General features: G+C 46.6%; 1 long non-coding RNA gene across 1 annotated transcript; it reads right to left on the bottom strand.

Annotated features, from left to right (window-relative positions):
* Positions 1-577: 577 nt before the first annotated feature.
* Positions 578-7,462, bottom strand: LOC135443114 (uncharacterized). Its single transcript, XR_010438824.1, has 4 exons — positions 7,411-7,462; positions 6,990-7,258; positions 4,070-4,218; positions 578-722 (listed from the first exon to the last, which is right to left on the bottom strand). It is a non-coding gene; the product is annotated as an uncharacterized LOC135443114 (long non-coding RNA).
* Positions 7,463-9,069: the final 1,607 nt, after the last annotated feature.

Below are 9,069 nucleotides of genomic sequence, written 5' to 3'. Positions count from 1 at the left end.
ATGGCAATGGCACACACTGTAAATATACAGCACTGCAGGATAATTATCTGGTGCTCAACTCTCTTCAAACTAGACCCCTGTTAACCTTGTCCTTACCTCTTTCAGAATTAAAATTCTAAGGTAATTCATCACAGAATTTCTTGGTACCTTCAAGTATAATTGCTAAGAAGTTTTCAAGCACATACAATTACCACACCCAATTAATCTTATCATGAGTCTTAAAGCCAGGTTGTTAAATGGGCCTTAGCTCTAAATAAACTCTTGTCTGTGTATATGTATAAATATATATAGATAGATAGATAGATAGATATGTGCACGTGTGTGAGCCTGTATTGGAAAGAAGGAGAGCAGCTCTCAGAAATGCATCTTTCTGTGTCACCTGCTGTGTTCTCTAATTAGGCATTTGTAGAAATATTACCCTGGCTACTGCATACTCCCTAAATTCACATACGTGATCACCACTATCCAGATCTTTGTAACTATTTAAAGTGAAGTTTTTCACAGAAAACCAATTGTACAAACAACACCATATTGCACGGTGTTTATTTTCTTTCACGGGCTTCCAGAGCAAATGTTCTTCAGCTCCAAACAAGAGGAGAAGCTCGCTTTCTTTTTTTGTCTGTGCTGCAAAATCAACCTGAGATATGAAACCTCAGCTTTTTTCTCCTCCTGGCTTTTATACTCCTCTCAGTGAAGGGAAACAAGGATTAGAAGAGTCTGCCCTGAAAAAATAAGCAAATTAATTTAGCCACTTTCTGATTCATCCTGGCACTCCTGAACATCGGTAATAAAGAAGCATAAAGGCTCATTCCTTCAGTGTGTGTGGGAAATGGGAGGGTTTGGTCCTTCCAAGGGAGGGTACAAAACACATTGCTGGCTTTGTAAGCTGCTTGAGGATAACATGCAGCATGCAGCTTATAAATAAAAAAGAATTTTGCCACAAAGGTCTGATTCTGCCCACTGGTAGGTTCCGGCACAGGCATTAAGCACCTGAGGCCTGTTGTGCTTGAGGAAGGTGTTAGAATAATATGATGGGTAACTGGAGTCATCCAAGGTGACAAAAATTCCAGCCCAACAATTTGCCATAGCTATAATCTGAAGACATTTCCTTTGAACTGAAGGCCCCCAGGGACAGCGACCCAAACACTCATTTCAGAAACCTCAAAGCAAGAGGAGTGGAAGCAGCCTGCGGTCTTCCAAACTGAGCACATCCTTCAGGCTTTAAATGTATTTTACAGAAATTATTAAAAATAACTTGCTATGGACAGGGAGCAAGATTCATGGTATGAAATTTGAGAAAAAAACATATAAAAACTTCTAGAAAGAGAAAGATACTTTCCTCTCCTCCACTCTGCAGCTTTGCCTTTACACACAAGGTTGAATCTGCAATTTCCTGCTGTTTCTCCTTTCTTCTGATAAATATTTTTAAAGAGAAGTGCCAGGAACGTTGCCAGCCAGGCAAGTGTACTGCGAGGCGTTATTTGTAGTGCTCCTCCCCAGCCCCTGCAGGCAGCTGTGTCCCCTGCCCTCCCTCCCCTGCAGGGCTTGTGCCTGACTAATACCTGTCCTTGGATGTTGCTGCTCTTGGTGCCTGCTGTGCCTGACATCAGGGCTCCCTGTCCCATCTCTGGGACAACCCTGTTGTCCTCTCTGCACAGGGATAAAGCCTGATCTTCCCTTCAATCTGTGTCTCTCTCTGGATAAACATTGCTGAAAGCTCTGGGTGAGCAACTCCTTCCCAGCCGGAGGAACGGATGCAGCCCTGGGACCAGAATGCTGCGAGCAGCAGGAAATGTGGACATGTTAATGGGAAATAACCATGGCACTGAGCCACTTTGGACCCTTCTCTGATTCCTCTCTAAGTTACAGCAAATTCAGCTGGTTCTCAGAGCTAGGCTTTATCTCCCCTTTGGGAGGTTTCTGGGTCAGCTGTATTAAAATGCATTTATTCTTAAGGGGGTCAGTAATCTGACACAACAGTGATGTACGAGTGAATGGGGAGAATACATAAATTTCTAACAGTGCAGAAAGAAGAATCCCGGAGTTTTGCTATCTGTAAAAACGGAGCATGGGATCTGTCACTTCATGTCACGACAGCCAAATTAAACAAATGCAAGATGACAGGAGGAAAAGAAACAAAGGACTTCTATCCAATTACTTCCAGAAGCATATTAAATTATGGGGGCACTTGCTTTTGTGCTAGCAAATAAGTATTTAAATGGACTTAAAATTCTTCATATTCTGAAACTTGGGTTTATCTGCATAGGAGAAATGGATGCTGTGAACACTTGTTCCTGAAAGGGAAATGGAAGACAGAAAGCACCTTTGCCAGAGGTTGTAGGTTGCCATGGGGTGGGTTCCATGGTCAGGAACGGTGTTGAAAGGAGCGGTAGGGGCTGTGAGAACACCTGGGCATCTAGTTTTGGATGCCTCCATCACCACTGCTGAAGCCTTGAGATGAAGATACCAAAGCAGTAGCTCAAGCTTTTGTTTCACAGCAAGGGACAGACACAGAAATGTGTGCCACATTTAGGTCATTTGAAAGTCCAGCCTGACTAGGAAAAGGTGAGCGTGGACCTGCCACTCTGAGGTGATCTCAAGATCAAAGTGATCTTTTTGACCAAGTCTGTGAAAGCTGGACTTGGTCAATGCAAACGTTCCTCATCAGAAATGCGGTTTGGAAAGACAAATCCTGGCAACCTCTGGCCTGTCTGACGTGCTGCGCTCTGGCAGTGGTCAGAGCAGGCTGCAGCAGGGCTGAAATGCGTCACGGTGAAACGGGAGCGTGAGTCAAAGACACTTTCCCCTGGGTGCACACAAGGAAGAGGAAGGTGAAAGTGTCAGGAAACATCAGGACACTGATGAGAGAGAGAAAGCAGACACTGAAGGACAGCTGTGTGCGGTGACAGACCATGATTAGGTGCTTTCCCAGAGTGCAGGTAGCCACCCCCTGCCACAGCCTGGGTACCTGCCTGAGTAGCCCATGAAGGATCCAGCAGGAGATGGCCCCAGCCTGGCTTGCTTGGACAAGCCTTGGGAGCCCCAGGGGGAAGGTCAGTACCTGGCACCCAGGGGGTCCATGCCAGGACAGGAATGCAATCCCAGCGAGGTGAGGAGAGGTGCATTCCTGAGGGAGCAGGATGGCACTGCCACACCTTTTGGGCCATCTCCATCTCCCCCAGCATTAAACAAGGAAAGCAAAAATGAGAGCTGAGGAGGGTGGAGTGGGTGGATCAAAGCCCCAAATCCCACCCACCTCTGGGCCATCCTGGCCAATTCTTCTCCAGCTGTTTTGCAGGTGGTGCAGGTGCACTAGTGGGTCCCAAGCAAAGGGAATTCACTCTTGGCCAATGTCTCCCATGCAGGAAATGGGCAGAAGGGCAAGAAACAGCATCAACTCTTCTCTGGAGGAGCAGGGAGGGCAGCAGGTGAAGAATGTCAGGGCAGAACACCTGCATCAGACCTCTGCACAGCAGAAGCCTTGGCCAAATTCTAGGCCTATTTAGAAAATGTTCTGCCATGTTACTTCTACCTGTGCAAGGCCAGGAGGGTCCCTGTTTAAGGAAAATGGCAAAAATTCTCTTTGGATCACAAACTGGAATGACCAGACTCTTATATTGTTGAATATTGAGGGAGGGAGGGAGGCAGAGAGGGAGGCAAGAAGAAAAGAGAAGGCCAAATTCCTTTGTCACATACCCTGCTCTAAGTCCAGAGTAATTACATTAAATGTAATGAGCCTCCACACTTCCTTCCCCACTCCCACATGGGAACAGTCATTTGTTGCTGGCCAATTCCTGCAGCAGCCAATGTCCTTACCTACCGCATTGGCAGAAGTCTCCTGGCCAGAAAACCACAGAGAGGAGCAAAAGCTGCTGCCTTGCTTGCACTGCCTTCTCCTTCTCCTCTTCCTCTTTACCCAGACAGAAAGAAGCAATACCCCTCTATTAAGGCATCTAAACATTAAACATTAATTTTGTCTACACCCAAGCTGTCTGTGACTCTCAGTGGTGCTGCCAGTCCCAGTTCCCACACTGGTTCACCACTCTGCACCATTTTCCTCTCCACCTACCTGAGGGATGTTTTTCCCCAAAGAAACACAGGTCAGTAGTTCTTTCAGAGCAATGCCAGCAGGACTCCTGCAGGCTGGTGGTGGCCAGTTGCACTCAGATCTCCAGAGCCACAGGCTGGGAAAGTGGGGAAACCATGGAAAGGTTTTGGCTAAAAGGAGGTGGTGAAGAGAAGAGGTGTAAGAACAGGGAACAGAACAATCTGACCTTCCCAAGGCCAGGAGTACATGAGCAGTGCTTCAAGTAACATCCAGTTTCCTAGACCTCAGGTAAAGGTTCTCCTGCCAGTCCAGGTCACCCCACTGCAGCCCACACAGCAAGATGCTGGTCGCCCTGAAAGCATCCTGCCAGCCTGGCAAGTCTCCTCCAGGTGCAGACACAGAAGACCACGAGCAGCAGATAATGGTGATTAATCTTCCCCCTTTGTGTGCCACAGGTCTGATCCCTGTGGGGCTGGTTGCCTGCAATCCTCATCACCCGGGGGTTTTATGGAGCTGCACCTCCCAGACAGGAAGTTTGCTCCAGGGAGCCGTGAAGCCACATATAATAACTGCACGTTGCTATTATTAACTCAAGCACCTGGAGGAGGTGACAGCAAAGGCCTTATGGAGGTGATGAGTAGCTGTATTTAAGCCTATCAGTTTCACCAGAGGAAGTTTTGGGGCCTTGACATAAGAGCAAAGCTGCCTTCAGCACCTGAGCCTCCTCTCTGCTTTTCTTTCCCAAGCAGGCAAATATTTTCAGGCATGTAAATGAACTAACTCTTTTGTGCTCAGTCCCACTGTGCATTTAAAGCACCAGGGCTGGGATGCATCCGTGCTCAACACAAAGCAAGGGAAGGAAAGAGGTGAGATGCAATTCTACCCTCCCCCCACCAACAGCAGCATTTGAGAAGAAAATCCTCCAGAAAAAAAAAAAAAAAAAAAAAAAAAAAACCCATGCTCTGCTTTCTTCTGATGGTGCAGGCTGATTTGTGCTGTCTGTAATTGTAATCAAAGTTAATTTAATCCTGGTGTGGAGGTTGCTGAGCAACTGAAGACATTTATCCAGAAGAGACAGGGGCTGTAATCATGTCACCTCCAGTGAAGTTGGTAGGGCAGCCACATCACACTGATAATGCCCAGGGCACAGGGCTGTGGGTCACAGGAAGACATTGGCATTCATGGTAGGCACAGAAGCCAAGGGAAAAGCACTAAGGTCACTCCAAAACTGTGCTTTCTTCCCTAATACAGACAGGTTGGATCAGATTTGGAATAAGGCCCCATATGGACACCACACATGAAGGCACAACTTCCCAGAGGATGAGCGGAGAGTGCCTGTCTGGCTTACAGACGTGGCTGTAAGCAGAAAGGTGCAATGCCAGCAGAGTGGTCAGTCAAGCCAGTCTGTGTCACAGATGTCCCCCTTATGCTGCCTTTCCTCAGAAATCCCATTTTCCCCCCAAGGAGCTCTAAGTCCTCTGTCTCAAAGCTGAAAGCACGGGGCTGTGCTGTCCCTGCCAGGCAGGATTCAAGGCTGAGCATCCAGCAGCCAGGCCCAGGGAAGGCATGGAGCTGGCTCCCTGCATCCAGCACTGGAGAAGGATGGGAAGCTCCAGCAGTGCCGGAGAAGCTCCTGTGAGCTCTGACGCTACGAGCCGGCCTGCAGGGCCCCTGCTGAGCCATCATCAGGGCCATTTGCCGGTGATGAGGAGATTTCCCGAGGCCGCCCCGGTGGGCACCCGCTGCTGCCGGGCCGGCCTGATTAAGTGCTTCAGCAGGGAAGGACGGCTCCTGCCATCAGCGCCTCAGCAATCAAGGAAGGGTTTTTTCCCCCGCCTCTGCTTTTTTCTTTTCTTTTTTTTTCTTTCTAATTATTATTTTCTCCAGAACCAAAGAGCTTTCGTGAAATTTAAAGGCCTGTGGGTGCACCAAGGGCAGGAGGAGGGCGGCAGCCTGCCAGGGAAAAGGCCCAAAGCATGGTGGGATCCCAAGCATGCCAAGTGCATCCTTACCCCAGCTGTTCCTCCTGTCACACCCTTTTACTTTGGGAAAGTAGGTACTGCAGAGCCACCAGAGTCCATCTCCTGCTGCACTGGCCAGGCTGTCTCTGAAACAGCAGTTGCAGGGGGAAAAAGGCGATTATTTTGCTTTTTTAAAAGGCATGTTGGGTTTCTAGCTGAGAGGAAGAGCAGCCTGATGACTTAGGAGAAGATTGTGGCTTTTCAAAGCAGAACTGTGCTTCAAGATGTTGAAGTGACCAAAAACTTGGACATATGTCAGGAAAAAGACAATGCACTGAGCAGTAACATTGCTGCATGTCAGACCTTGTGAAACAGTGACAGCTCAAGCCAGCCAAAGCAGGAGAAAGGAGCAGGTAAAGCCTCATTTCAAGATTTCCCAAAGACAGGCTTTTCGAAACCAGAAAAGCCGTAGGAATTTATTTAGCCGTTTAGTTTGTACTACAAAGTTTGCTACCTTTTCCATAATTTTGCTCTTTTTCATAGAATTCTTTAGGTTGGAAGAGGTGTTTAGGACCACTGAGTCCAACTCTTAACCAGACATTGCCAAGTCCATCACTAATCCATGTCCCTAAGTGCCACATCTGCACAGCTTTTAAATACCTCCAGGGATGGTGACTCAGCCACCTCCCTGGGCAGCCTGTTCCAAGACTTGACAACTCTTCTGGTGAAGAAATTTTTCCTCACCGTCGAGTGTAAACCCTCTGTGGTGCAACTTGAGGCCATTTCCTCTTGTCCTGTCCCTTGTTACCTGAGAGAAGAGACTGACATCCACCTCATCACAGCCTCTTCTTAGGTAGTTCTGTGTTGTGCCCAGAATGGGCAAGATTGGGTCATTTGTTTTCAATGCATAACAGCCATCTCCTTCATCTCACATTTTCAGGCAGTAAATGTTGTAAGTGCATGACATCCTGGGTATTTACCTGGCCACCACCCACTCCAGCACCCTCCAAAATGTTCCCATTCCAGGTGGATGTGACTCTTCCTCACAGGGGGAGGCTGTGCTTCTGCTTGCCAGCCAGGGTGTTTGCCACTGCCCATTTGCTTTGCTTCAAGCACGTGGTGGTGACAGCAACACTGAGAGTTTGCCCTGCCCAAAAAGCTTCAGAGTTCTGTGCCAAGCAAGCCAGGAGAAATGCACCAGCCACGCTGTGCTGGGCTCAGGGCACATAGAGCTCCTCCTCAGGAAACCCTAAACAAGAGAGAGAAGGGTAAGGCAGTGCTGCAGTGTTGTCAAAAAAAAAAAAAAAAAAGGAAGGTGAGCAAAAACATAGATTAAAAAAAAAAATCCTGAGCAATTTTCTTCTGGGAAGATTAAGATGCAATTTTGATTAAATCCCATACCTCTTGGGTTGTCCAGGCTTTAGTTTTACACCCCACTTCAGGTCAGTCCCGGTGCCAATGGTTCCAAATATGAGACCTTTTGGTGCAGTTCCTTAAAGGAAGTGGAGAGATGAAAATATGCAATGCATTTAATGAAATCCCACCATGGAAGCAAAAATAACCATTGATGCACAACCCTGCACAAGACAGTTTTCCATTTTCTCCAGGGGAGAACCCCTCTGAAGCCCCACCAGCTTTTTGCAGTGTTTTTTGGCAGATGGTGATCCAGCAAGGCTCCACTCCTAATCCATTCCTGGGGGTTTGAGGTCTTGCGCAGGCCCTACCTGTGCCTCATGGGGGAAGTTTTCCCAAGGGGACTGAGAATGCAAGACCTGCAGGGATTTCACTCAGGCACCAAGTTGGGTATCACAGTCTAACCGTGTGGTACATCCTAGATCTCTTCAGCACCATGCTGCTCAAAAGGGAGAGAAGTCCCCAGGCTTTCAAGTTTACAATTATTCCTATGTTACAAGCTTTCTTTTTTCTCTTTTCTTTTCTTTTTTTTTTCTTTTTTCTTTTTTTTTTTATGATAAAGGAAATATTAATTTCATGCTTGGCTTGGTTCTCGAGCAGGAGCATTCTCCCTTCTGCACTTTTTTCTCCACATCAGGAGCTGCTGAGCCCTTTCCTCTCCCTGGGGCTGTGGGGATGGGCTGCAACAGAAGGTTTTTATGCCATGTGCCTGTTTAGCACTAGCATGGAGGCAGCAACCCACCTCCACCTCCAAACCTGACCCCTTGTGCTGACTGGTGACATCCCCGTGCTGGAGCCACACCACTGTGTAAAATGTCAGGGGAAATGCAGCATGCCTCAGCTTTGCTTTAAACCATGTTTCCTGTGATAGAATCCAAAGGGTTATTTGATCGTGCTAGAACCTGTTTACATTATTTTCTGGGGTTTTTTCCTGAATAATTGCCTCAAAAATCTTCAAACTTACAGAGCCTTGGATGGTCCATTTGCAAAAATAAATCTGTGTTGTATGCATGCCAAGAAAAATAGAAAATTTATCTCTTTCTTAGTTTTTCTAAGTGGCGTTTGTTCCTAACACCTTTAAAGCCCTCTGGTTTTCTGAAATTTCTTTCTTTAAGTCAGTTTGTACAGAGAAAGCAAATGCAGAAGCAGCAGTTTCAGGAGCTGGCAGGGCTACTGAAGATTTATGCTGACATATACGCTGTGCCTATGGCTGAATTAATAGTGCCGCCAAAGCATTTGTATTTTCTGGGTTTTTTCACTCTGACATTAGAAATGGAAGCACAGCCACACCTGCACACAGGGAGTGTGGATGGAATGTATATGGAATTCATCTGCAATTCTTCCTTATTCTCTAAATTAGACCTTTGTTGAGGTTGCAGATCCAGAAATATCATCAACTCCCCTTTTTCTCTTCTACATAGGTGAGGATTTGTCTTACTGTGGAACTGGTCTTCAGACCAGTTTTAAACCAAGATATTTTCATATTTCTTCAGTAAAGTTTATCTTCACTCATCTCAATATATCTGACAGGAGAATCTAGCCCAGACTGAGGAATTTCATTTTTCTCCTAAATATTTTATTGCTTTTTATTTTAATAAAAACTGAACTAGAAATATTTTCTTCCACTGAAAAATATTGAAAAACAAT

Source organism: Zonotrichia leucophrys, chromosome 2, assembly GCF_028769735.1.
Source record: "Zonotrichia leucophrys gambelii isolate GWCS_2022_RI chromosome 2, RI_Zleu_2.0, whole genome shotgun sequence".
Classification (NCBI taxonomy): domain Eukaryota; kingdom Metazoa; phylum Chordata; class Aves; order Passeriformes; family Passerellidae; genus Zonotrichia; species Zonotrichia leucophrys.
The sequence above is the reverse complement of the archived record's forward strand: the minus strand, read 5'-3'. Positions and strand labels throughout refer to the sequence as shown.